This window comes from Oryctolagus cuniculus, chromosome 6 (assembly GCF_964237555.1).
Source record: "Oryctolagus cuniculus chromosome 6, mOryCun1.1, whole genome shotgun sequence".
In the NCBI taxonomy this organism is placed as follows: domain Eukaryota; kingdom Metazoa; phylum Chordata; class Mammalia; order Lagomorpha; family Leporidae; genus Oryctolagus; species Oryctolagus cuniculus.
This window is the reverse complement of record NC_091437.1, coordinates 5,977,117-6,001,134: the sequence shown is the minus strand read 5'-3', so window position 1 is coordinate 6,001,134 and position 24,018 is coordinate 5,977,117. Positions and strand designations below refer to the sequence as shown.

General features: G+C 47.6%; 2 long non-coding RNA genes across 2 annotated transcripts in view; both read left to right on the top strand.

The window, feature by feature from the left end:
- Window positions 1-4,641: 4,641 nt before the first annotated feature.
- Window positions 4,642-24,018, top strand: part of LOC138850120 (uncharacterized) — a 117,234-nt gene continuing 97,857 nt past the window's right edge. Inside the window, exon 1 of the long non-coding RNA XR_011389643.1 lies at window positions 4,642-4,998. This is a non-coding gene — a long non-coding RNA (uncharacterized lncRNA). The remainder of the gene's footprint in view (window positions 4,999-24,018) is intronic.
- On the top strand, window positions 5,010-21,685 carry LOC127490650 (uncharacterized). Its single transcript, XR_007918892.2, has 3 exons — window positions 5,010-5,263; window positions 5,962-5,992; window positions 6,875-21,685. It is a non-coding gene; the product is annotated as an uncharacterized lncRNA (long non-coding RNA).

The following is a 24,018-nucleotide window of genomic DNA, read 5'->3' as shown; positions in this document are numbered from 1 at the left end:
GTGCCTTCCTCCCAGCCCCTGTCGATGCATTCCACCTTCTTCCGCCCCCTTACGCAGTGGCAGAGTCTGGTGCCAGTCTGGCTCTTCTCTTTTGTCTGGAAACGGTACCGTCTTTCTTTGCGGCTCAGAAAACTCACCTGGACAGATGTAGCGTAAATGTGCCATCATCTCTCTGGTCCTGCCTGAAACGCAGTGAAGTTTTCCAAGGGGGTGACTTCAGTCCTTCCCAAGGGCTTTTGTTCTTTTTAAAAGTCTGTCCTTGATCAGCACACCATTAATTTCATTCTCAACGGCTGCTTCCTCTCTTTCCATTTTTTCTGCTGAATGATTTCACTTAAAAGTCATCCTTCTTGGTCACAGAAAGTCCTTCTTACGCTATAACAGAGTCTCATTATTTGTTCGCTTATTTTTAAAGGGGCTTTAAGAAATTTTCACAGGTCTCTTAGCCAACATCGAATATAATACCACTGACAATACTTGTGAGTGTGTTTTCTTGTATGCTAAGTTTTCTAGGATAATTTATTATAAGTAGCCATGAACCTGGAAACTACTGTGAAACCTGTAGTTTCTGCTGTGTAAGATGACTGTGATTCTGGAGCCTATAATCCCCCTGAACAGATGCTAGCTGCGGAGTCCTGCGCCGGGCAGCAGAGCAGGGCAGCCTCTCCCCACGTTCTTGCTCACCCAGAGTGGTGAGCACCGGCTCTGGTGACGCCCCAGGTGCACACTGAGGGCCGCGGGCAGAGCAGTGCTCCACACAGCTGCTGGCCTGTAGGGGGACAAGGGATACCTGTCTCACAGACAGCTACTGGATGCCCACGTGATGGGTCTGACAGGCAGTCAGGAGAAATCGATGCACTTATTTTTTTGTCTATATCTTTGATCACAGAAATTTTAAAAACTCAGTAAACAAGCATGCTGCAAAAAATAGACAAATTTGAGTATTAAACGTTAAGTGTAACATCTAAATGGAGAATTTTCCCATAATCCAGCATGATCGATCTGGGAGTTCTGCTGTCTACCTCAGAGGAAGGGAGGAGGGGGAGAGAGGTCAAAGACACTGGGAGAGAAGTAAGAGGAGAAAGAAGGGGTGGGGAGCAGCAGATTCGGGGAAGGAAGACAGATTTCCCATCCCTGCAGCAAGGCAGGGGCTCCCATCAGAGGATGCTGGGAAGATGATTGGAAAGCGTACATCCCACACATCCAGCTGGTCTCAGTGTCCCGAGGATAAACAGAATCTTCAAGGCATCAGCAAGAAAAAATCATGGCACCTACAAAGAAACAGGTCAGAGCCTCTTCAGATATCTCCTCATAGCTCAGAATGGGAGATGACCGGGGGGATAATAGCTTTGACATTCTGCAGGGGCGCCATTTTTGGGTCTGACATTTTGTGCAAATGAGATCTGTATTTTGAATATGTGAGTAAAATTGAGACTTTTTTTTGGAAAGAATTCAAAAGTTCACAGATTTAAAATCTCTCAAAAGCATATCTAGTAAAACAGAAAATGAACCTAAAGAGGGAAAGTATTTAAAGAGTTAGCAGTGAGCCAAGAAATAGTTACAGCATGAAGTTATGTCTAAATATTAACTCTTATGTAACGTACGGAAACTTGTAAGGAACTGCAATTACAGAAAAAGATACCTCTGAGGGATTCGGAAGAAACTGGAAAACATGCTAAGTTTTTGCTTTGTTTGGGAAATAGACAAAAATCCAGATTGTATCTACACACAGAGGTAAGCAGAATTTTAAAAGTGTATTACGAATTTCAGGGTAGCCAAGAAAAACCAGAGACATCAGATTGGTAACTTCCAAGTGACCGCTAGAAAAGAATGGAGCAAGAAAATTTAATCAATGCAACAAACCAAAGAGGACAAAAACAAGAAGATGTGATAAAGGAAAACCTAAGAGATGAGAAGAGCCATTCAAAACTGACCATTCAGTGCACTGGTTACATTTCCCCAGTAAAAGAGACGCTGGGTGGGAGAAATCCTAGCTACTGGCCATTTTGTAAGAGTGGTTGAAGAGAGAAAGGAAAAGACTCATGAGGAAATACTAATCAGATAAGCGAGCTATTTAATATGAGTTATCCAGAGCCAAACTCTCAGTAAGACAAAGAGCTATTTTATATTGATGAATGATAAAGTACACCAAAATAACAAAACAACGTAGCTTCAAAATAAAGGAAAATTTGGTAGCAAATGGAAAATTTGAAAAGTCCTAAGTGTCAATAGGAAATTTTAATGTTCTTCTCTTAGACAAAAAAAATTAGTGAAGGTATTAAATATTAAATAAGCCAGTTATAATTGAGTATAGGGAATATGCATTTTTAAATTTTTATTTAAAGATTTATATTTATTTGAAAGGTAGAGTTACAGAGAGAAAGAGAGGGAGAGATGCAGAGAGAAAGTTATTCCATCCTCTGGCTCACTCCCCAAGTGGCCCTAATGGTAGGGGCTGGGCCAGGCCAGAGCCAGGACCCAGGAGCTGCATCAGCGTCCCCCACATGGGTGCAGGGGCCCAAGGACTTTCCCAGGTACACTAGCAGGGATCTGGATCAAAAGTGAAGGATCCAGGACTCCAACCACTGTCCATATGGGATGCTGGCATTGCAGGCCCTTGCATTCTTTTTAAATATGTGTGGGCCACTGATAAAAACTGACTCTGTAGTAAGACTGAAGAGAAGAATCTCAAATTCTCTGACCATAGTAAGATAGAAGTTGGTAAACAAAGCAATAGTCGACTTGAATGTCAAAACAAAAATTCTTTGAAGCAATCTTGGGTTCAAGTGGTAATAAAAATATTTGGAACTATCTAAAAATTAACATAATGTAGGCACAGGATATCAAGGTTGCGAGATGAGGCCATAGACAAAACCTGATGCACAGGACGTCAGAAGTCACTGAGTCGTCCCTTGTTGCCTTCTGCGCCCCTCCCCCTCAGCCTGGGAGAGCCCGCTCTACTCTGAGGAACGTGTGCCCAGGTAAAGGGCTTTTCCCACTGCAGGGGCCAGGGGCCCACAGGCGTTGCTGAGCCAACGGGTCTCCTGGGCTTGGCTTCCCCGCAGGGTATCCCAGAGCCTCTTGGGAAGTGAGAGGCTCAGAGGCATTAAGACTGAGGTTGGTGCAGAAAAGAGGGTATTCCTGGTACCCCATCTGAGGACTTCCAGACAAAGAGTGGCTGGGGTGGGAGTCTGCAGCCCACTGCGCCCTGCACTCCAAGCTGTTGGCAACAGCTCAGAGTGAACTTGAGTTTTATTACTGTGCCTGGGGCCTGCAAACCCTTCCAGGTCCTAAAGAGCTTGTGGGCAAAGCTGCGGAACCAAGATGGAAAGCAACCATGTGCATCACCGAGATGGAACTGAAAACAAAAGAAACCAAGGAAAATTTCAGGATGGAACTGGTAAAAATAAAAAAAAGGACCTGCAGTTCATATTAGTATATTTTATAGAAATTGTTCATAGACTTCATTATAACACAGCATGGTTTCCCTAGCTAAATTATCAGGCCAGTCAAGTGGCCAGATTCATGAAGCAGTAACACAAATGACCTATAAAGAACGCATTTTAGATAAGTATGAGCGTCTTCAGTCAAGCCGAGCCCCTAATCCTGGTGGCCAGACACTGAGCTCTGAATATTCACAGGAAAGCTTTAGCAGGATGGGGAGCTCGACCACGTGGGCTGTGGTTCGGAACGAGAGGCGTGTTAGTGAGAACTGCCTGCCGGTCTTCAGTGCTCACAGATGAGCCTGCTGTCTGTGCGTTGCACGTGTGGTGTCCGAGGCTGGTCCCGGTGCTGGGTGAGTTCCAGCACATCCTTTCTGCTGGTTTCTCTGGCTTCAGGAAAGCCCCTGTTCAGCTTCTTCAAGGAGTGTTCTGTTTCAGTCTTATGATCTACTGGACTTTTTTTCTAACAGTTCATCCTCATCTCCTCCGCATTTACTCACTGCTCTTGCCAGTCGCTCAACTGTTCTGATGTATTGAAACTTAAATCCCCGATGAAGTAAAGCATCAAATAGATAGCTTTCACACTACATTTTAATGCACAGTTCAATATAGGTGACAAGAGTTTAACACTGTGTGCTTTAGTTTAATGCATAAATATTAAGAAAATATGTGTTCAGAAATTATGTAATCCTTACACATCCAAGTGTTCTCTTTTTTTAAAAAAAGATCTATTTATTTGAGAGTCAGAGTTACACACACACAGAGAAGGAGAGGCGGGGGGTTTGGTGGTGAGAAAATCTTCCATCCCCAATTGGCCACAATGGTCAGAGCTGCGCCGATCCAAAGCCAGGAGCCAGGAGCTTCTTCTGGGTCTCCCACGTGGGTGCAGGGACCGAGCACTTGGGCCATCTTCCACTGCTTTCCCAGGCCATACCAGAGAGCCGGATCGGGAGTGGAGCAGCCAGGACTTGGATTGGTGCCCATATGGGATGCCGGCACTGCAGATGGTGGCTTTACCCACTACGCCACAGCACTGGCCCCAGCAAGAGGTCTTACAGAAGAAAAGCTGTGGTTCTGAGGTGACAGAGATGTCACTTAAGCTGGACTCAAAGTTTATATACCAGGAAGTTTAAAAAGCAATGAAATTTAAATTGTAAACATTTTAAACCATTATAGGGCAAAAGTACCTCTCTGACGTTTTCAACCCCACTCACAGGACTCTCTCCTGGGCTTTTCTAATCGCCCCGCGGTGCTGGGTGAGGACCTGGTCTGACCCCCAGGCCAGCCGGGCTGCTGGACCAGGCGGAGCCGTCAGAAAGGCGCCTCCGATGGCGGGCGTGTGTCTAGGGGACAGGGCAGCCCCGTGGCCAATGATTGGCCTGGCAATGTGCACGTGACCCCATCTTAGCCAATGAGGTGCGAGGACTCTTTACCAAGGGATTCTGGGAAAGTCCTGCTCCTCCGCCTCACTCTCAGGGAGGACTGTGGGAGGCGACGTTTTCTGGGCGGGCTGTGGCCGCTCTGGTGGCTGCTGCCCGTCATGGAGGGACCAGAGGTGAGTGGCCTGGAGAGGGGTGGAAGGGCCTCGGGTGGGTGGCGCGGGGGAGTCAGGCAGCTCCCACGTGGTGTTGTCTCTGGAATTCCCGTCAGCGAGCGGCGTGGCTTTATGGTCCCAGCGCGGCTGTGGAGGCAGGGTTCCCGGGACTTCCAGCCCGGATGCACCGAGCGGACCGGCGACGTCCCCGGAGCGAGCACCAGGCCGCGGCCGACACGAGGGAGCCGCCGTGCGGACGCGGGCTTGGAAGCCCCCAGGAGCCCGGGTACGGTCTCTACCCGCCCATGTGTAGAAGCCGCGCGTCCACACCCTCCTGTGAAAACGCCGCAGATACAGCCGGGGCGAACACGCGAGGGGAGGTGGGAGGGAGAGACTCCATACCGTTATTTTGTTTTTCATTGCCTGTTACACAGCGTGGATGGAGCGCGTATTGCTGTCGTCTTTAAGGGAGCTTGGCACAGTTAACCATACCGCGCAGGGCTGCCTGATCGAGCCTGCAGTTGTATTCCTTCGTGGCTTTTACGTGGGACCCGACGGGTCTTGAGAAGGAGCTCGCCCTTGTTTTCATGTGGTGACAGTACCGCCAAGGTGGGGGCGTGGTGCCCTCACCGGTGCTTGTCTGCAGGAAGGGGCCGACCGCGGCCGACCCTCAGTGGACCTGACTCCAGGATCTGTCTTTGGCTTGGCTCCGATTTTGGTGTTGAAAGCCACAGGCTAAGGAAGAAGTGCCTTGCACACTGGTCGGTCGTGCGGACCAAACCAGGAAGCACTGTCAACCCAAGACGTCCTGGGACGTGTTTTCCGAGCAAGTTGGAAGTCTGTAGGTGATTCCAGCGATAAATGAAGCCCAGGTTCCAATGATGGGGGGGTGGGGGGATCTTTGCGAATTTCGTGGGTAACTAAATAAGAACTAGCATTGCATTGCAGCTTGAATATATGTGACTTTTCTTTGTCCCTGTTCAGGGTATCGAAGACATTGAATACATCCCTGAAGGTATCATAGTTGTCTCGCTCGTTGGTAATAGACTGTTTGTATGGTCGTTGATCTGCTGGGCCGTCTTCTCCCTGAAAGCAAGGACACTTCATTCATTCATTCATTCATTCATGCATTCATCCAACAAATCTTCACTGCATGTTCTTATGTTTTGTTTCATGGATCAACTTGGCCGGGCTGTAGTACCCAGCTACTCCATATCTACAAATCTACTTGTTTGTGTGTGTGTGTGTGTGTGTGTGTGTGTTAAGATTTATTTACTTATTTGAAAGGCAGAGATACAGAGAGGCAGAAGCAGAGAGAGAGATGTCTTCCACCGCTGGTTCACTCCCCAGATGGCCACAACAGACAGAGCTGTACCAATCCAAAGCCAGCACCTGGAGCTTCCTCCAGGTCTCCCACATGGATGCAGGGGCCCAAAGACTTGGACCAGCTTTTACTGCTTTCCCAGGCCATAACAGAGAGTTTGACTGGAAGTGGAGCAGCCTGGACTCAAACTGGTGCCCATATGGGATGCTGGCACTGCAGGCGGTGGCAAACCCAACTGTGCCACAGTGTGGCCTGTGCATGTGTTTTGTAGATGTATTTAACATCTATAAGCACTTGACCTTAAATCAAGGGAATTGTCCTCTGTAATCCATGAGGCTCATCCAGCCAGTTGAAAGACCGTTAGAGTAAAAGCGAGAGTAACTTGAGGAAGATGAAATTCTGCCTGTGGACGTAAATCTCCCGTTTGACAGTTTCCAGTTTCCTGGTCTAGCTGATGTATTTCAGATTTATATATGCAGCCCACACAATCCTATAAGTCGACTTCTTGCCAAAATCCCCCACCACCGCTTTCATTCTCCGTAGATGCATAAAATGTCTTTCTTACATCCGTAGAACCTCCTGCTGGTTGTGTTCTCTGGTAAAATCCTGACTGATACGTCCTCTGTGTGAAGGGACTGAATATTCAGTGCTCAACAAAACAACGATGGAGTTTACAGTTATTGGGAGAATAAAAAATGGATGAGTCCTTTGTAAGTTGTGGTATGTACAAAGAAGGGAAATGACAGCTGTTGCTGATAATCGGAATTTATAAGATTGGGTGATCGGCCACCACCGCGGCTCACTAGGCTAATCCTCCACCTTGCGGCGCCGGCACACTGGGTTCTAGTCCCGGTCGGGGCGCCGGATTCTGTCCCGGTTGCCCCTCTTCCAGGCCAGCTCTCTGCTGTGGCCAGGGAGTGCAGTGGAGGATGGCCCAAGTGCTTGGGCCCTGCACCCCATGGGAGACCAGGAGAACCACCTGGCTCCTGGCTTCAGATCAGCGCGGTGTGCCTGCCACAGCGGCCATTGCAGGGTGAACCAATGGCAAAAGGAAGACCTTTATCTCTGTCTCTCTCTCTCACTGTCCACTCTGTCAAAAAAAAAAAAAAAAAAAAAAAAAAGATTGGGTGATCAGGGTGAAAGAAGGTGCCAGGTCTTTTAACAGAAAAGGAGAAGGTCTCAGGTAGAGGGCACAGCAAAGGTCCTGGGGCCAGCTGAGTGAGTGAGATGTTTCTGAGAGTTCCAGAAGACTGAAATAGGATGAGTGTCCTCACATCTCCCTTGAACCCCTGACTCATAGACCCACTCATCTGTTTGATATACCCACATGCATTTGTGTGATTGATTTTATGTCTGTCTCCTCCAGAGATGTAAAATCAAAGTTCCATAAAGGCAGGGAGTTTGTTTTGTTCCCTTGCTCTGTCGTCAGAGTGTTAAAGTTCCTGTCTTTAGCAGGTACTCCTAAGGAGAGGGTGAATGAAGGCAGACATGAATGAATGAAGTGTTAGAACGGTGAGGAACCACTGCAGGAGTGCAGGCAGGAGGATAGGATGATACCAGCCGGCTAAAAGTGCAGGTGAAAGAGAATGAAAGGGCTCAGCCAGCGTGGGGTGAATTTCGGAGTCTGGCCCTAGTTTAAGAGGAGCATAGAGCTATATAAAGAGAGAGAGGAAATCTAGAGTGTCTCATTCCAGCTTGAACAGGAAGTGGACGATGGTTTCAGTGGTAGAAATGGGAAAACCTCTAAAGGTCAACATACTGATGTTTCCAGGACTTAGCATACGACGTTAGGACTTGTTGATAAATGAACGAAACAGTGAATTTCATTGCCATCACTGTGCTTCGGCAAAAAGCAGCTACCCTAAAGTGTTTTATAAGTTTCAATGATATTTTTAGCTTCTTCCAGGGGAAAAAAAGCCGTATTTATTCCTTTAATTTCATGGCAAAAAGCAAATATCTTACTAGGTTTGAGGAACTGGACATGGATGAGTTTAGGGGACCTGTGGTTATGGTGACACTAGAGGACAGGAAAATTCCACCAGCTGCCATGAACACATGCTGTTGGTGCAGCAACCGTGGAGTGGGCGCGTGTCTATGATGGGTCTCTCTTTTTTTTTTTTTCCAGTGGTAACTTAGTATCTTTTTTTTATTTAATAAATATAAATTTATAAAGTATAACTTTTGGATTGTTGTGACTTTTTCCCCCATAACCTCCCTCCCACACACAACCATCCCATATCCCACTCCCTCTCCCATCCCACTCTTCATCAAGATTCATTTTCAGTTATCTTTATATGCAGGTGTTCAACTTAGTATAGTTTAGTAAGTATAGTGTAGTAAGTAAAGATTTCAACAGACTGCACCCACACAACCACACAAGATATAGAGTTCAACTAGTAGTTTTACTGTTAATTCTCATAGTACAACACATTAAGGACAGAGATCCTACGTGGGGAGCAGGTGCACAGTGACTCTTGTTGTTGATTTAACAATTGACACTCTTATTTATGACATCAGTAATCACCCGAGACTCTTGTCATGAGCTGTCAAGGCTATGGAAGCCTCCTGAATTCACCAACTCTGAACTTATTTAGTCAAGGCCGTATCACAGTGGAGCTTCCTTCTTCCCTTCAGAGAAAGGTGCTTCCTTCTTTGGTGGCCTGTTCTTTCTGCTGGGATCTCACTCACCGAGATCTTTCATTCAGGTCATTGATGGATCTCTTTCCTTGTTCTCTCCCTCTGATTTAAGGCACACATTTATTTTCACTTGAAGTTTTAAAAATTTTTTTCTCTTTTTTTAATAGGAACCATGCAGAATTTATTTTTTTTAAATTTTTTTTATTTGATAGGTAGAGATATATACAGTGAGAGAAAGAGAAAAAGGTCTTCCTTCCGTTGGTTCACCGCCCAAATGGCTGCTACGGCCGGTGCTGCACTGATCCAAAGCCAGGAGCCAGGTGCTTCCTCCCAGTCTCCCATTGGGTGCAGGGCCCAGGCACTTGGGCCATCCTCCACTGCCCTCCTGGGCCACCACAGAGAGCTGGACTGGAAGAGGAGCAACCGGGACTAGAACTGGCAGCCATATGGGATGCCGGTGCCACAGGCAGAGGATTAATTTAGTGTACCACTGCGCCCGCCCCCTATTTGACTTTTTAATTAGCCATTCTCTCATGAGGGCAGTGGAATTTTCCGGAGGCAAAGAGACCAGTGGTATTGTAACAAACCAAATGCAAAAGCAGACAGGAAGACCCAGCTCTCTCCCACTAAGTTGAAATTAAAGAAGTTCTTGGGGTGGCCATTTGGCCTGGCCATTAGGATACCATATCCAGGTGCTGTGGTTGACTTTCCTGTTCCAGCTTCCAACAGTGCAGACCCTGGGCAGCTGCATGTGGCGGCTCAAGTGGCCGGGTCCCTGCCTGACCTGGATTGAGTTCCTGGCTTCAGCTTGGCCCAGTCCTGGCTGCTAGGGGTGTTCATGGAGTGAACCAGAGGATGGGAACTCTTTGTCTTTCTCTACTTCTAGAATAAATTTGAAAACAGGAAGGAAATCCTCAAGAATGTAAAATAATGTCAGCTTTGATGGTATCTATTTTTTACTTTGGAAAATAGTTATTTTTCAGTAAAAGAGAACACATAATGAATTATTTAAAAATAAATTCATAAATTTTAGATACATGGTTTTAATATCTACTATAGGGAATATCAATGTATATAATCCACATTAACAAAAGCTCTTTGTGTAATTCAGTAGTTTTCAAAAGGGAAATGTTGCCTTCAGCCAAAAAATTGAGAACTGTTGTCCCACGGTTGTTTTTCCTCTAAAAGAACCCTAAGGGATATCCATGGGGACTCTTTGCTGGTCCTTGGTCAGCTGCAAATTGTGAGTCCCGTGAGTTGTGACCCAGCAGCTGCAGGTGAGCAGATGTACTGGGGCACTTGGATGAAGCCCCTTGTGTTCCAGAGTCAACAGTAATGGTTTCTGTGAAGATTAAGCAAAAACTAGAAAAACAGGCTCTCAGAATTCCATTCAAGTAGCCAAGTCCACACTGAAAGAGGAACAGATGGGTCATTCTTCAAACAAAGATGTTTTAGGCATGCATAATGTGACACAGTCAAAACAGCATTGTCCCACAGCAAGCAGTGTGGGAGTCAAGACAGCTTTCCTTGCGGTCCGTTTCATCTTGGGAAAAGCAAACCTCTCTGGGCCTCAGTTTTCTCAGCTGAGGTTTGTATTGGAATCTAATAGTCAGTCATTCGTTCATGCATTTGTTTGTTCTTTTAGTCAACAAATATTAACATCTCCTTAGCATCATACACATTGTTAAGCACTATGTAAAAGTAAATGACTTAATTATTTTTTTAAAAAGACAAAAGATTTATTTGCTTGAAAGGCAGAATGATACATATAGAGAGATCTTCTACCTGCTAGTTCACTCGGCAGATGGCCATAACAACCAGATATTGGCCAGACTGAAGCCATAAACCAGGAATTCCATCCAGGTCTCCAGCGTTAGTAGCAAGGGGTCCAAGAACATTAGCAAACCAGGAGCATTATCAGGAAGCCAGATCAAGGGCACAGTAGATGGAATTTGATCCAATATTCAAAATGGGATGCAGCTAGCGCAAACACTGGCTTAACCCACTGCGCCAAAATACCAGTCCCATAGTAACCTAATTTTGACCCTGAGATATTCAGTCTCTGGGGAGTTAAATCGATAAGTACTTAAAATTTGTTTAAAATTTTTAAGTAAAAATAGCAGTGTGCCTTCACAATATTTTCTTTCCCCAGCTAAACACTTCCCCAACCAATATTTATTTGCAGTCAGAGTGCTTATTATCTCCCTACATGATAGCATCCAGGAGGCCAGGGACTTTGGCTTTTCAACCTAAGTTTTCCTGGCATGTGGATGACACTCAGTGACTATTTGTTGAATGAGTGAAAGTAAAAAGGACAAAAAATAAATGAAGGATAAGTATATGTACAGTGGAAAGAAAGAAAAGGCAAAGAGAGGACAGTTCTCAGGAAAACAACCGGTATATTTATTAAGAGGCTGGGTTGAGGTCAGGTGCAGGGTCCCAGGCAGAAGGGAGCACAGACAAGAGCCTAACATGTGGAAGATGGGGTTGAAAGCTGTTCAGTGCACAGAGTTGATCTGTAGGCTGGGGAAGGGGCAGCGGTAACATTCTGTGAGTCTGTGAAGCAGCGGTTGTGAAGGAACAAGCAGCTTGAGCCTCTGCCGCTTTGCTTCCTGGGCAGTGTGGACTTCGGTGCGAGCTGGTCCGATGGAGAAGTGGTTTGAGTGCGGGCAGCCTGTTAATTATCATCTCACCATGTTGGTGCTAGATTTGGTATGATTATGGTTAATGGACACTGAGTCATTACTAAGTGGAAAGAAAGCACTCAACATGTATAATCTTCAAACACCCAACAAGACAAAAGTGAGGTGGACACTTTCATTGATTCCCCTTTTATAGACGAGGATACTCCTGCTCAGTGGGCTTCCAGGACTTTACCAAAGTAAGTGGCAGAACTGGACTGTCGCAGCCAGGATCATGGAGGCCCTCAAGGGCCTCTACCCCTGATCTCCCTGCCTGTGTAGAGATCTCCCAGGGTGAAATCAGCCTGGCACATGTGTCCTGTGAAATACAGTAGACATGATGGTATGTCCTCAGAGACATCGCAACTCCAACCTTACTTTTTTGATTGCTCGCTCTTGGTGAAGCCAGCAGGCAGGAGACTCGAGCAACCTGGTAGAAGGGCCTGTATGAAGAGGAACCAAGTTCTCCCTCAAAGAGCCAACACTGACCCAGTGAGCCACCTTAAAGTGGCTTCTCCACCCCAGTGAAGATTTTAGATGACATCAGCTCCAGGCGACATCTGACAACTCATGATGGACCCCAAAACCAGACTACCCTGTGAAGTTACATGGTTCCTGAGCTATTGAGACCATAAGAAATCATGAATAAAAATTGAGAGTTAAGCCACTGGATTTGAGAGTAATTTGTTATGCAGAAGAAGATAATAGAGTTGGAATTACAATTCAGATTTGTCTGACTTGAAAACCACATTTCTTATTCTCTTTTTTGCTACCTCTGATAAGTGACTTGTCCCATTGGGTGTGACCCAGACAGTGGCCCCCGGAGGCAGCCATAGCATCTAGGAGTAATTCTAGTGTTAGGACATAGGGCAGGATTCTGCAATTAGTCAATATGCCCAGAGAGAAAGCGACTTCAAATAAAGGGTTGTTCTAATTTTCTGTTGAGATTAATTTTAAAAAGGTTTAAGGGGACTTGAGAATATGATCTTTAACTGAAGTAGATGCAATCTTTAAATGTCTATTTAATACGATTTCACTATCCCTATTTAAAATTTAATGCTATATGAAATAGATGCTAATATAGGAGTGCTGTTTTCTCCCACTCCTGCATCAAGAACCACTTTATTCCTACTGTCCATCTGCATCCTCCTGATCCTTGCTATACAGATCCATGGACTGGCAGCATTAGCGTACCCTGGATTGTCAGAAATGCGGAATTTCTGAATCTCAAGCTTTACTCTAGGCCTACTAAAACAAAATATGCTGCTGGGTCTCCAGTGTTCGTGTATTGGAAGTGTAACCCCCAAATTTACATGTAGTGGTATTGCAAGTTCAGGCCTTCGGGAGGTCATTAAGATTACTTGAGGTCAAGGTGGGGTGGGGGTGGGGCTCGTGGTGGCCTTAGCGGCTTTGTAAGAAGAGGAAGAGAGACCTGAGCTAGCCACCTTCTCTGGCTCACCAGCTGATGCCCGTGCCGTGCGTTGATGCGCCAAGGAGGCCTTTAGCAGACGCAGGGCCCAAGCCCTTGGACTTGTGAGTCTCTGGAACTGTATGCTAAGAAAACCCTTATTTGTAGATTACCCCGTCTGTGATGCTCTGCTATAGCAATGGAAAATCAGCCACACTGAATTTCTGTCAGATGCCCAGGGGGTTGGTGTCACGCTGTGGTTTGGGATGCTCTGGTCTTGTAAGCACCTAGGTTACCTGTTTTCTCAGGGACGATGCTTGTGCTCCAGCCTGCATTGAACCTCTGGTGAGGCAGAGGTAGACACTGGACATTGGTGTCTCTTCACCTTAATTACAGAACTCCACTTTTGTCTGAGCAGTCAGTACACAGTTAGAAATGCTCAACTTCCTAAAATCCTTTGCACCCAGGACTGGGCACTTAGCACAGTTCAGCTTACGACCAGTGACAGGTGCAGGTCAGCTCTGAGCTCAGGGAGGGGGCTTCAGGGAAAGTTCTTTTTATCAGGGCACTGAGCTTGCATCTACCTTTTTGACTTTTACCTTGTGGTCTTAACCCTTTACTCGGCCTAGGGAATGGTTATGAGACTGTTATCTTGTAATCACAAGAACTAAAACCACAAATGAGGATGGTGGAAGGCAAAGTGAAAAGGAGATTGTGTTCTTAGTGGGACTGTCTTATAGCCAGCCCAGACTTGGACTACTTCTATATGAATTTGTTCTGTGAGAAGAACCTGATTTTTTAAAAAAATACTTATTTATTTGAAAGGCAGAGTTACAGAGGGGCAGAGGTGCAGAGGCACAGAGAGAGAGGTCTTTCATCTGCTGGTTCACTTCCCAGATAGCCACAATGGCCAAAGCTGGACTGATACGAAGCCAGGAGCCAGGAGCTTCTTCCTGGTCTCCCACATGCATGCAGGGGCCCAAAGACTTGGCCCATCTTCCACTGCTTTCCCAGTGCATATCAGAGAGCTGGATTGGAAGTGGAGCAGCCAGGACCTGAACCGGCACCTGTATGAGATGCTGGCACTGCAGGCAGGGGCATTACCCGCTAGGCCACAGTGCTGGGCCCGAGTCTGATCTTTTTGATTAAGTTATTATGGTCAGGCTTGTATTCTGTGGAGCCAGCCATGATCCTAGGACACAAGTACATGTCCTCGTCACAGCAGGACAGTACTGTTTTTCATACCTTGTGTAGGTGTGTATTTCCCTGATCACCAACATTTAACCACTTGCTGTCATGCTTTTGAAAAGTGATTTTTAAAAGGCTGTGTACAAGGGTGTGGTCATATACCCAGGAATAATGACTAATGCTATGCTCATTCATTTCTCTTTTTGTTTTTGTCTGAGTCCATCTGGTGACTCCTGGAAGCAGCTGCCATGGTTTGTACCCTACAGGTTTTTAGAAGAAGCTTTCTCCCCAGTGTGGCAATGCTAAGAATGGGGCCTGGTGGGAAGTGCTGATGTCATTGGGGGTACTGCCCTCAGAAGGGATTAATGTAGTTCTCTTGGAACCCCAGGTGGTCCCCTCAAGAGGTGTTATAGAGACATCAGGCCTGGCTCTGGCTCTGCCTGGCTTCCTGTCTTGCTACGTGATGCCCTCTGCCACATCGTGATGCACCAGGAGGTCCTCACCAGAGGCTGGGCAGACGTGGCCTCTAACACTGAGATAAACCAGCGTCTTTGTAAGCCACCCAGTCTCTGGAATTCTGTGACAGTTACAGGGAGCAGATGAATACAGCAGCCACATTAGTATTCGTGGAGTGCTTGCCCAAATAGAACTTTGTTTTACAAAATAAAATAACTGGAATGGGGTCTTCAGATAGAGTTTGTGAGATCTCACATGTAAGGCAACTTCCTCTCTGATGACCCTTACCTTCTTTTTTTTTTTTTTTAAAGATATTTATTTATTTATTTATTTGACAGGTAGATTTACAGATAGTCAGAGAGAGAGAGAGAGAGAGAGAAAGGTCTTTCTTCCATTGGTTCATTCCCCAAATGGCTGCAACGGCTGGAGCTGTGCAGATCCGAAGCCAGGAACCAGTTGTTTCTTCCTGGTCTCCCATGCGGGTACAGGAGCCCAAGCACCTGGGCCATCCTGCACTGGACTCCTGGGCGACAGCAGAGAGCTGGACTGGAAGAGGGGCAACCGGGACAGAATCCGGTGCAGGCGGAGGATTAGCCTAGTGCGCCACAGCACAGGCCCCAAACCTTACCTTCTATGAGGGCACCAAAGACATTAGAATAAACCCACGTATCTGGCATTTTGGATGGAGGTGCAGTCCGCAGGAAGGGGCTGGTCTAAAAGGACTTCTCTCCTGGGCAGGGCAGTTTCTCTGGGGTCTGGCATTAAAGGTGGAGTAAGCAACGAAGACACTCCTGGAGTTGGGGACAAGGATCCTGGTGCAGACAGTAGTTGTGGGCTTCCATTTTCCTAGAGAAGCAAAAGAATTCACTTTGGGTCCCAGTGTCCCGCTATAGCATATAGTGCACTTCAGGGAGCAGGAGAGAAGAGGCCATATCGACGTTGTGGACAGAACCCCTAGGAGAGCGGGAGTTTCTTCCCACAGCATTGGGCTTCCAGGGTAGTATGGGAGGGGACTGCCCTTATTTGACTGGGTTGACCCTAGGACTTTGGAGGGTTTGGAAGGACAGAGGTTGCACAGTGTCTGGCACCTGGTAGACGCCACACAGGCTTGTGGAACGTGAACCTGCTCATGTGTCTGCATCTGCAGTGTCAGTGGAAGATGACCCGCCTCCAGAATGTCGGTCAGCCTCGCTCCTCTCACGCCAGGTTGCTCAGGGTAAAGCCCCGGCATTAGGGCCAAAGACTCCGCATGAGCAGCGCTTGTGCGGCACCTAATGCAGGGCCAAGGCTGTGCTACAGCCTCCCCACCCAGGCTGAGACTCATTTGGCCAAAACCCGCAGCACCTGCACAGCCCTCCTGTGCTGCTCCTGGGGTTTCCGCACCTCCCCCTTGCTCAGCTTCTGGGTAAGAGCTGACTTGACTGTTACCTGTCATGACCTGCACTCCTGCTCACGAACAGTGAGTGCCCGCCGTGTGGCCGGTGTGCTCCGGGTGTCACAGCACCCGGGAGATTTCGTGGCCGAGAATCTGAAACAAAGGAGGGCTTGCTCCCGAGGTACAGTTCATGTGCTGCAGGTTTGCGCTTGGAAAAATGTGCCCAACTAGTGTTTCTCAAATTTGAGAGCTGTGCTAACGTTTCTGAGGGAAATTTTGTTGTAAAGACTGCAGGCTTACTGTCTGTTGACTTCAGTTGAGAAATTACTCTGGGGCTGGAGCTGTGGCGCGCGGTGGTTACACCATGACCTGCAGCGCCGGCAATGCCAGTGGTGTCCCTGCTGCTGCACTTTTTTTTTTTTAGTTTTTATTTAATGAATGCATTTTTTATAGATAAGACTTTAGGAATATAGTGGTTCTTTCCCCATATGCCACTCCCCCCCCCCACCCCAGCTCCCATCCCACTTCCCTCGCCCTCGCCCATCTCCTTCTTCATTATGGTTTATTTTTAGTATGGCTTTAAATACAGAGGACCAACTCCATGCTAAGCATAGACTTCAACAGTTTGCACCCGCACACATACACAACATTTAGAGTACAGTTTGGGTAGAAAATTTGCAGTCGATTCTCATTACAATTCATTAGGGACAGAGATCCTACATGGGGAGCAAGTGCACAGTGACTTCTGTGTTCCTTTAACAATTGACACCCTTATTTATGACGTCATTGATCACCTGAGGCTCTTGCCATGTGCTGCCAAGGCTATGGAAGTCTTTTGTGACCATAGACTCCATCAGTATTTGGACACGGCCACAAGCTAAGTGGGTGTTCTCTCCTCCCTTCAGAAAAGAGTACCTCCTTCTTTGATGGCCCCTTCTTTCCACTGAGGTCTCAGAGGGATCCTCCACATAGGATATTTTTTTGTCACAGAGTCTTGGCTGCCCCACTTTCAATCCAGCTCCCTGCTGATGGCCTGAAAAACAGCGGCGATGGCCCAGGTGTTAGGACCCCTGCCATCCACCTGGAAGGCCTGGATGAAGCTCCTGGCTTCAACCAGTTGAGGCCACCTGGGGAGTAAACCAGCAGATGAAAAGATTCTCTATGTGCCTCTCTCTCTAACTCTGACTTTCAAATGAACTAATATATCTTTAAAAAGAAAAAAAAACCTACAAAACAAAAGTGTTCCTCTACTTACAAGCAGCCTCAGATGTGGTTTATCACTGCACATACTCTTTTAACAACAGGTAAGATGACTTTTTTATATCATCCTTAGGAATTGAACATTTAAAATTCCTCAAAAAACCCACAAGTCCCTGAGAACACAAGCTTATTTCTTTTTTTAAAAAGATTTATTTATTTATGTATTTATTTATTGGAAAGGCAGAGAGGCAGAGAGAGAGAGAGAGCGAGAGGGAGAGAGAGAAAGGTCTCCCATCCATTGGTTCACTTCCCAGATGGCCACAACAGCCGGACCTGTGGCAATCCAAAGCCAGGAACTTGCAGCTTCCTCCAAGTCTCTTATGTGGGTACAGGGGCCCAAGAGTTGGGCCATCTTCTATTGTTTTCCCAGGCCATAGCAGAATCTGAAGTGGATCTGAAGTGGAGCAGCCGGGACTTGAACTAGCACGCATATGGAATGCCGGCACTGCAGGTGGTGGCTTTTACCCGCTATGCCACAGCACTGGCCCTGACAAGCTTAATTCTACAGCAAACCATTCCCAGTTGTGAAAGAGGGGTTTCAGCACACCCTTAGAATGTAAGTTATCACATTCACAAGAATCTTCACTCAGTTCATAGAAAACCCGTGTTAGGAAAAGATTTAATTTCAGCTTTTTTTTCATGCTAGAATAAACTGATGCTTTAATTTCAGTTTTCTCTGCACTTTCCAAAGTTACCCTGAACGTCCTTGAGTGTGGGTTTAAAGGGGGAAATGACTGGCGCGGTGCTCGCGGTGTGTTCAGCTAAGACGTAGCTCCTGTGCACCCATTTGCCTGGCCATGCTGGGGGTGTGAATGGCCAAGGTCAAGGCCTCCAAGTCCGTGTGGCACAGGTTTCCAACCCCGCTTGCATGTCAAGTGTCCCACAGCACGTGGGCTGAGCTGGTGGCCATTCTCCCACCTGCAGATGCCCGGTCCATCCAATTGACTGCAGCTTTGCAAGAGGTTCAAGGCCTGGAAGGGCTGAGCCCCCTGAGGCTGCGGCTCAGAAACCCACGTCCGGCTTTTGTGACACCTGGCCGTTTGCCACGTGGCGGCTAAGGGGTCTGGGACCTCATTCTGCAGGAACTCACCAGATCATGTTGCAGCATCCAGCGTCTCAGAGAGACACTTGGCCCTGACCCAGGAAACAGCACTACTGGCTGAGTTTTTAAACGCATATGGAGATGTCAAAAACCATGGGAGGGCTTGGATTAACCCCAATGGGCCATGCAAGAAAATTGGCTGGGACTTCCAACTAAAACCTTGGAGTTGGAAGTAGTAGGATTGTTCTAGAAGGTAGCTCAGAGACTTAGAGTGATGTTTATTGATTGCTCCATGTGGTTCTTCTAAAAGCTGACATTTTGTAAATAATAAAGTGTCACAGAAAGTGTTGATGTCACAGTTGATGTCACTCAGTGATCGGACGTCAGCTGATTCCCCTCCCCCGCCCCGCCCCTGCTTTATATTTTTGTACTTTGCACACGAGCTGCAGTGATGTAAGAGTAGGGATTTAAGGCCGGCGCCGCGGCTCACTAGGCTAATCCTCCGCCTTGTGGCGCCGGCACACTGGGTTCTAGTCCCGGTTGGGGCGCCGGATTCTGTCCTGGTTGCCCCTCTTCCAGGCCAGCTCTCTGCTGTGGCCCGGGAGTGCAGTGGAGGATGGCCCAAGTGCTTGGGCCCTGCACCCCATGGGAGACCAGGAGAAACACCTGGCTCCTGCCTTCGGATCAACGCGGTGTGCCGGCCGCAGTGCACCAGGTGTGGCGGCCATTGGAGGGTGAACCAACGGCAAAGGAAGACCTTTCTCTCTGTCTCTCTCTCTCACTGTCCGCTCTGCCTGTAAAAAAAAAAAAAAAAAAAAAAAAAAAAAGTAGGTATTTAAGAGTCAGACTAGCTGCCTCCACTATCTAATACCTCTGAACCTGGGCAAATGGCTAATCTCACTGTAATCCCATTTCCTTCTCGAACAGGGTTATAGTATTAGTAATACTGGTCTTAGCACAGCTCTTGTGAGGACTGAATGAGGTAATACAGTGAAAGTTCAAGCAGTGCCTGGCACATGGTGACTACCCACGAATTTTAGCTGTCACTACCACACTTTGTCGACTGCAAGACTCCCTTTTCCCTTTCATCTTTAACTGCTTTCTAATCAGGATGTACCTTAAAACTGACGACGTGGCCTGGCTCAACAAACTGTTTCTCAGTCTTGGTTGAAATCCATGCATAAGTTTTCCATTTTGTGCCTTTTCCATAAAAAGTTTTATTTATTTATTTGAAAGACAGGCAGAGGGAGGGAGGAAGGGAGAAAGAGAGAGAGAGAGAGAGAGGTCTTCCACCCACTGGCTTACTCCCCTGATGGCTGCAATGACCTGAGCTGTGCCAGTCTGAAGCCAGGAGCCAGGAGCTTCTTCCAGGTCTCCCAAGCAGGTGTGGGGGCCCAAGCACTTGGGCCATCTTCTGCTTTCCCAGGCCATAGCAGAGAGCTGGATAGGATGTGGGGCAGCCAGGACTTGAACTGGTGCCCATACAGGATGCTGGCACTGCAGGCAGCAGGTTTACCTGCTACACCACAGCACCGGCCCCTCCATGAACTTTTTGAGGATGTGCATGGATTTCAGACAGTTTTTTAAATTCCACTTTTATGAGTTTTCGAAGTACTCTCTCAGGTGAAATCGAGGTGTCATGCTGAGGTCATATTTGTGTGGGTAGGTGGTGACCTTCCTCTAGGGCTTCCTTCCATGAGAAGGGGCACCTTAGCCCTAGTGCTTTGGCCTGCACTGTAGAGGCATCTCCCTGAGGAGTGCGGCAGAATCTGGGCCACAGGGACCCAGCCCTTCCTTGCCAGGTTCTCTTGGGGTCGCGTTACCCACAGAAAAACCCACTCCCCTTGGCCCTGCCCTGCGGGGGGATGGGGAGTCAAATCCAGAGCAGGGCTGGGCTTTGGGGCATTTTGCAACAAACCTGGAGAAAGATGAGTGGAATTAATCTAGGTACCCAGTGACAGCTTCGACGGAAGCTTTAGTGGAGCCGGGTCCCCCAGTCTTTGGGGATGGTGGTTTATGCAGTCTGAACAAGCCTGTGTCAGAGGCTGCGTCCCCGAGGCCATGCAGTGTGGAGGCTGCTGGGGTCTGCTGTTGATGCAGGCTCTTTCCCTTGGAGGCAGACCCACCACAGGCATGGGGTCCACACTGGCTTCAGAAGACTTCCACAAGGGGCTGGCAAGTGAGCTGACCCTGGCCCGCTGTCCTCTCAAATGGCCTGTCCCCCACCTGGATTTCCCAGGTGTTGACCGGGGATAAAAATCAGCCTAGTCAGGAACAGACAGAGTTCCGTTTCTTTGGGGTTAATTAGGATTGCAGTGTGGGAAAACACAGATTTAAGCTGTCTTGAAACGGCTCCTCTGAGATTTTGCAAAATGGTGACCACATTTAAAGCTTAACGCCGCAGAACGGCATAGGGATTACATCATTTGCTCGTCAGGCATTGTGATTGGCACTAACCAGAGTCAGGCTGGCTTGTGAGAAAGGGGCAGGGTGTTGTCTATCTGTAGGTGATTTAGGGGACCCCGAGGCATTTACTAAGAGTTAACAGAAGCCTCTGAGTGACAGTTTGACGCAGTCCAAAGGTCAGCTTGCAACCCTGACCCAAGGGCAGGCAGCCTAGTTCAAAGGTTCAGCTGTGAACCGCATCTGAAGTCGTTTAACCTGATCTCCAGCTCCTCTTTAAACGCCTTGAGCCAGTGCTTGTTTTGTCCATTTTGACCTTGTTCCTTGACGCAGGCCTGCCCTGGCCTCCTGGGCTTCTCTGCAGACCCCGAGGGCCTCACAGGGCTGAGAAGCTGGAGAGGCGAGGTAGGAATCCAAGTCGAGGGCTAAGTGAGGCCTTGGATTTTCTGCAGCAGTGCGAGCTTGCAGCTTTGAAGCTGCGGAGCCGTGGAGGGGCTGTGTTTCATGGGCCTCGGTTAGGAGCGTCCGACCCTGGGAGCGCTGGAGGCCCTGTTCTGCGCCCGGGGCCATGGAGTGGATGGGAAGGACGAGCCTTGGAGGCACAGGCTTGGACCCAGGTTCAGGAATCACTCCCCAGCACCTGAGCTCAGCATGGCCTCGGGGAGAAGGCCAGGTGCTCAGGACTGGGACAGGAAAGGTCGGGTCCCGAAAGCACACGGTGGGGTGCTCGTGGGGGAACATGTGTGTTCCAGTGGAAACTCGGAACTGACGTTGCACCTGCTCTGGCCCGTGTCCTTGTGTCCCCGGCTCTGAGGGTGTGTGAGCTGTCTGACAGCTCTGGACGTTGAAAACCACTGACCACTTGTGCCCACATTGAAAACCACTGACCACTTGTGCCCACATTGAAAACCACTGACCACTTGTGCCCACAGTGTGGGGATGCGTCCTTCTGGGGAGGCAGCCCTTCCTCCCCCGTCTTCCCACCTCCCCACCCTGTGCAGAAGCCAATTTGGCATCGTTTGTGTATTGATACCTACACTCCTTAATCATAAAACGTGTGCTTCCTTGACTTCTGGGAACTAGTCCTCTACTTAATGAGTTAAATGAAATTTTTTGCATGTGTTTTTTTTTTTTTATAACTATAGAAGAATCACAGTTCTGCTTCTCTTAAAGCTCATCTATTTATACTAGAAATATAGGATTCAAAGGGGAAGTAGAGATTTGGGAAGTTTTAAATACACAGGATGGGATGAAACTTTCCTAAACTAACAATGGCAGTGTCACCAGGTCAGATCTGTGAGGTTGCTCAGAGCAGCAGTATCTTAAATGCCCTTCTGGGAGACCGTATGCATGGGTGGATTGCACTCAGTCTGGAAAATTCATGGTCTCCAAAGTAAAGTCTTTCCAAGAGATATTTCCCAATTCCTTTGGAGTTCATAAGTCATGGCCGCTAGAGAACTGCCTAAGCTCTAGTGTGCTGGCACAGCTCAGATCAGGAAAGAGGCCTCCCCATCTCGTCGCCACGGGATCTTGCTGTTGTCTCTGTCAGCTCTGGTTGGTTTAGAGTACCGAATTCTGGGACTGTGCTGGGCTGGCTTCCGCAGGCACTGGGGATGGAGTGATTTTCTAACTTTGATAGATGCCGTGCCAGTGCTGTGATAATCTTGTCTGTCCTGACAACGTGCAGCGCTTTCAACTGTTTTCAAGGGTGGCTCATGCATGCTTTAGCATGAGGTCACAGGGTATCTTACTGACCACAGAAATTCTGGGAGGGCACAGCTTCAGGTGCAGCTTATGCTCCCAGCATTCCCACCGTGGAGACTCCCTCTACCAAAACCAAACCAGATAAGAAGTTGTGAGGGGTAAATTTGAAACTGTAAAGTCTTTGAATTTGAACACTGAAGGGCAAAGGAATACATTCTGGACTTTAAGTTCCATTGCAATCTGATGTTTTTAGAGCCTCCTCGTAAGAGGGCATAACATGTGGACCTCATCTGGTTTTCGTGAATTGCTAGTGGAGGAGGATTTATACTCATTTCTGTGTTGGCCATTTTATGTGGTGCTCTTGATGTCATCGTCATCAGGGAACTTTCTAATGAGCTCTGTTTGCCAGCCAGGCTGTTCCATGTGATACATGGACATTTTAACGGCGCTAGGCCAAATGCCTGTCCCATGTGTTACTGTTTTCATGGTACAGTGATATTTAATTTAAAATGATCTCATACACATTCCGATCGGTCAGATTCCAAACCGATGTCATGTACTTAAATTAATCACTGAGCCAGGGTGTATATGTACCAGGGAATTTGAAAAGCCTGTGAAAAAGATTGGGGCTGGTGCTGTGGCGTAACAGGTTTTGTTGCCACCTATGTATGACTCTGGCATCCCATGTGGGTGCGGTTCGAGTCTCGGCTGCTCCACTTCTGATCCAGCTGCCTGCTGGTGCTGCTGGAAAAGCAGTGAAAGATGGCCCAAGTGCTTGGGCCCTGCACCTGGCTCTTACTTCCTGCTCTTGGTTTCCACCTGGCCCAGCCCTGGCCATTGCGGCCATTTGGGGAGTCAACCAGCAGATGGAAGATCTCTCTCTCTCTTTCTCTCTAACTCTGCCTTTCAAATAAATAAAAAATAAATCTTTAAAAAAAAAGTTTGTGGTGGCCAGTGCCTCAGCTCACTTGGCTAATCCTCCGCCTGTGGCCCTAGCACCCCAGGTTCTAGTCCCGGTTGGGGTGCCAGATTCTGTCCCCGTTGCTCCTCTTCCTGTCCAGCTTTCTGCTGTGACCTGGGAAGGCAGTGGAGGATGGCCCAGGTCCTTGGGCCCTGCACCGCATGGGAGACCAGGAAGGGCCTGGCTCCTGGCTTCGGAGCGGCGTAGTTCCAGCCGTGGTGGCCATTTTGGGGGTGAACCAACGGAAAAAGGAAGACCTTTCTCTCTGTCTTTCTCTCACTAACTCTGCCTGTCCAAAATAAATAAATAAATAAAAAAAAGAAAGAAAAGAAAGAAAGAAAAAAATTTGTGGAAAAATGAAAAATTTATTTTGATGCAAAAAATGTTTGAAATACATGTGACTTTTTTTCAAAATGTGAGTTTTCCACGAACTTCTTGAAGACTCCTCATGTACACACATATACCATATACACTTATATTTTCAGCATTTGAATGAGAGCTAACTTACCCACGGAGTTATTTTAATAATTTATTCAGGAACAATAACAGTGTTGTGTAAAAAAATAAAACCTTTCTAAAAGCCTCAGGACAGAATTTTCACC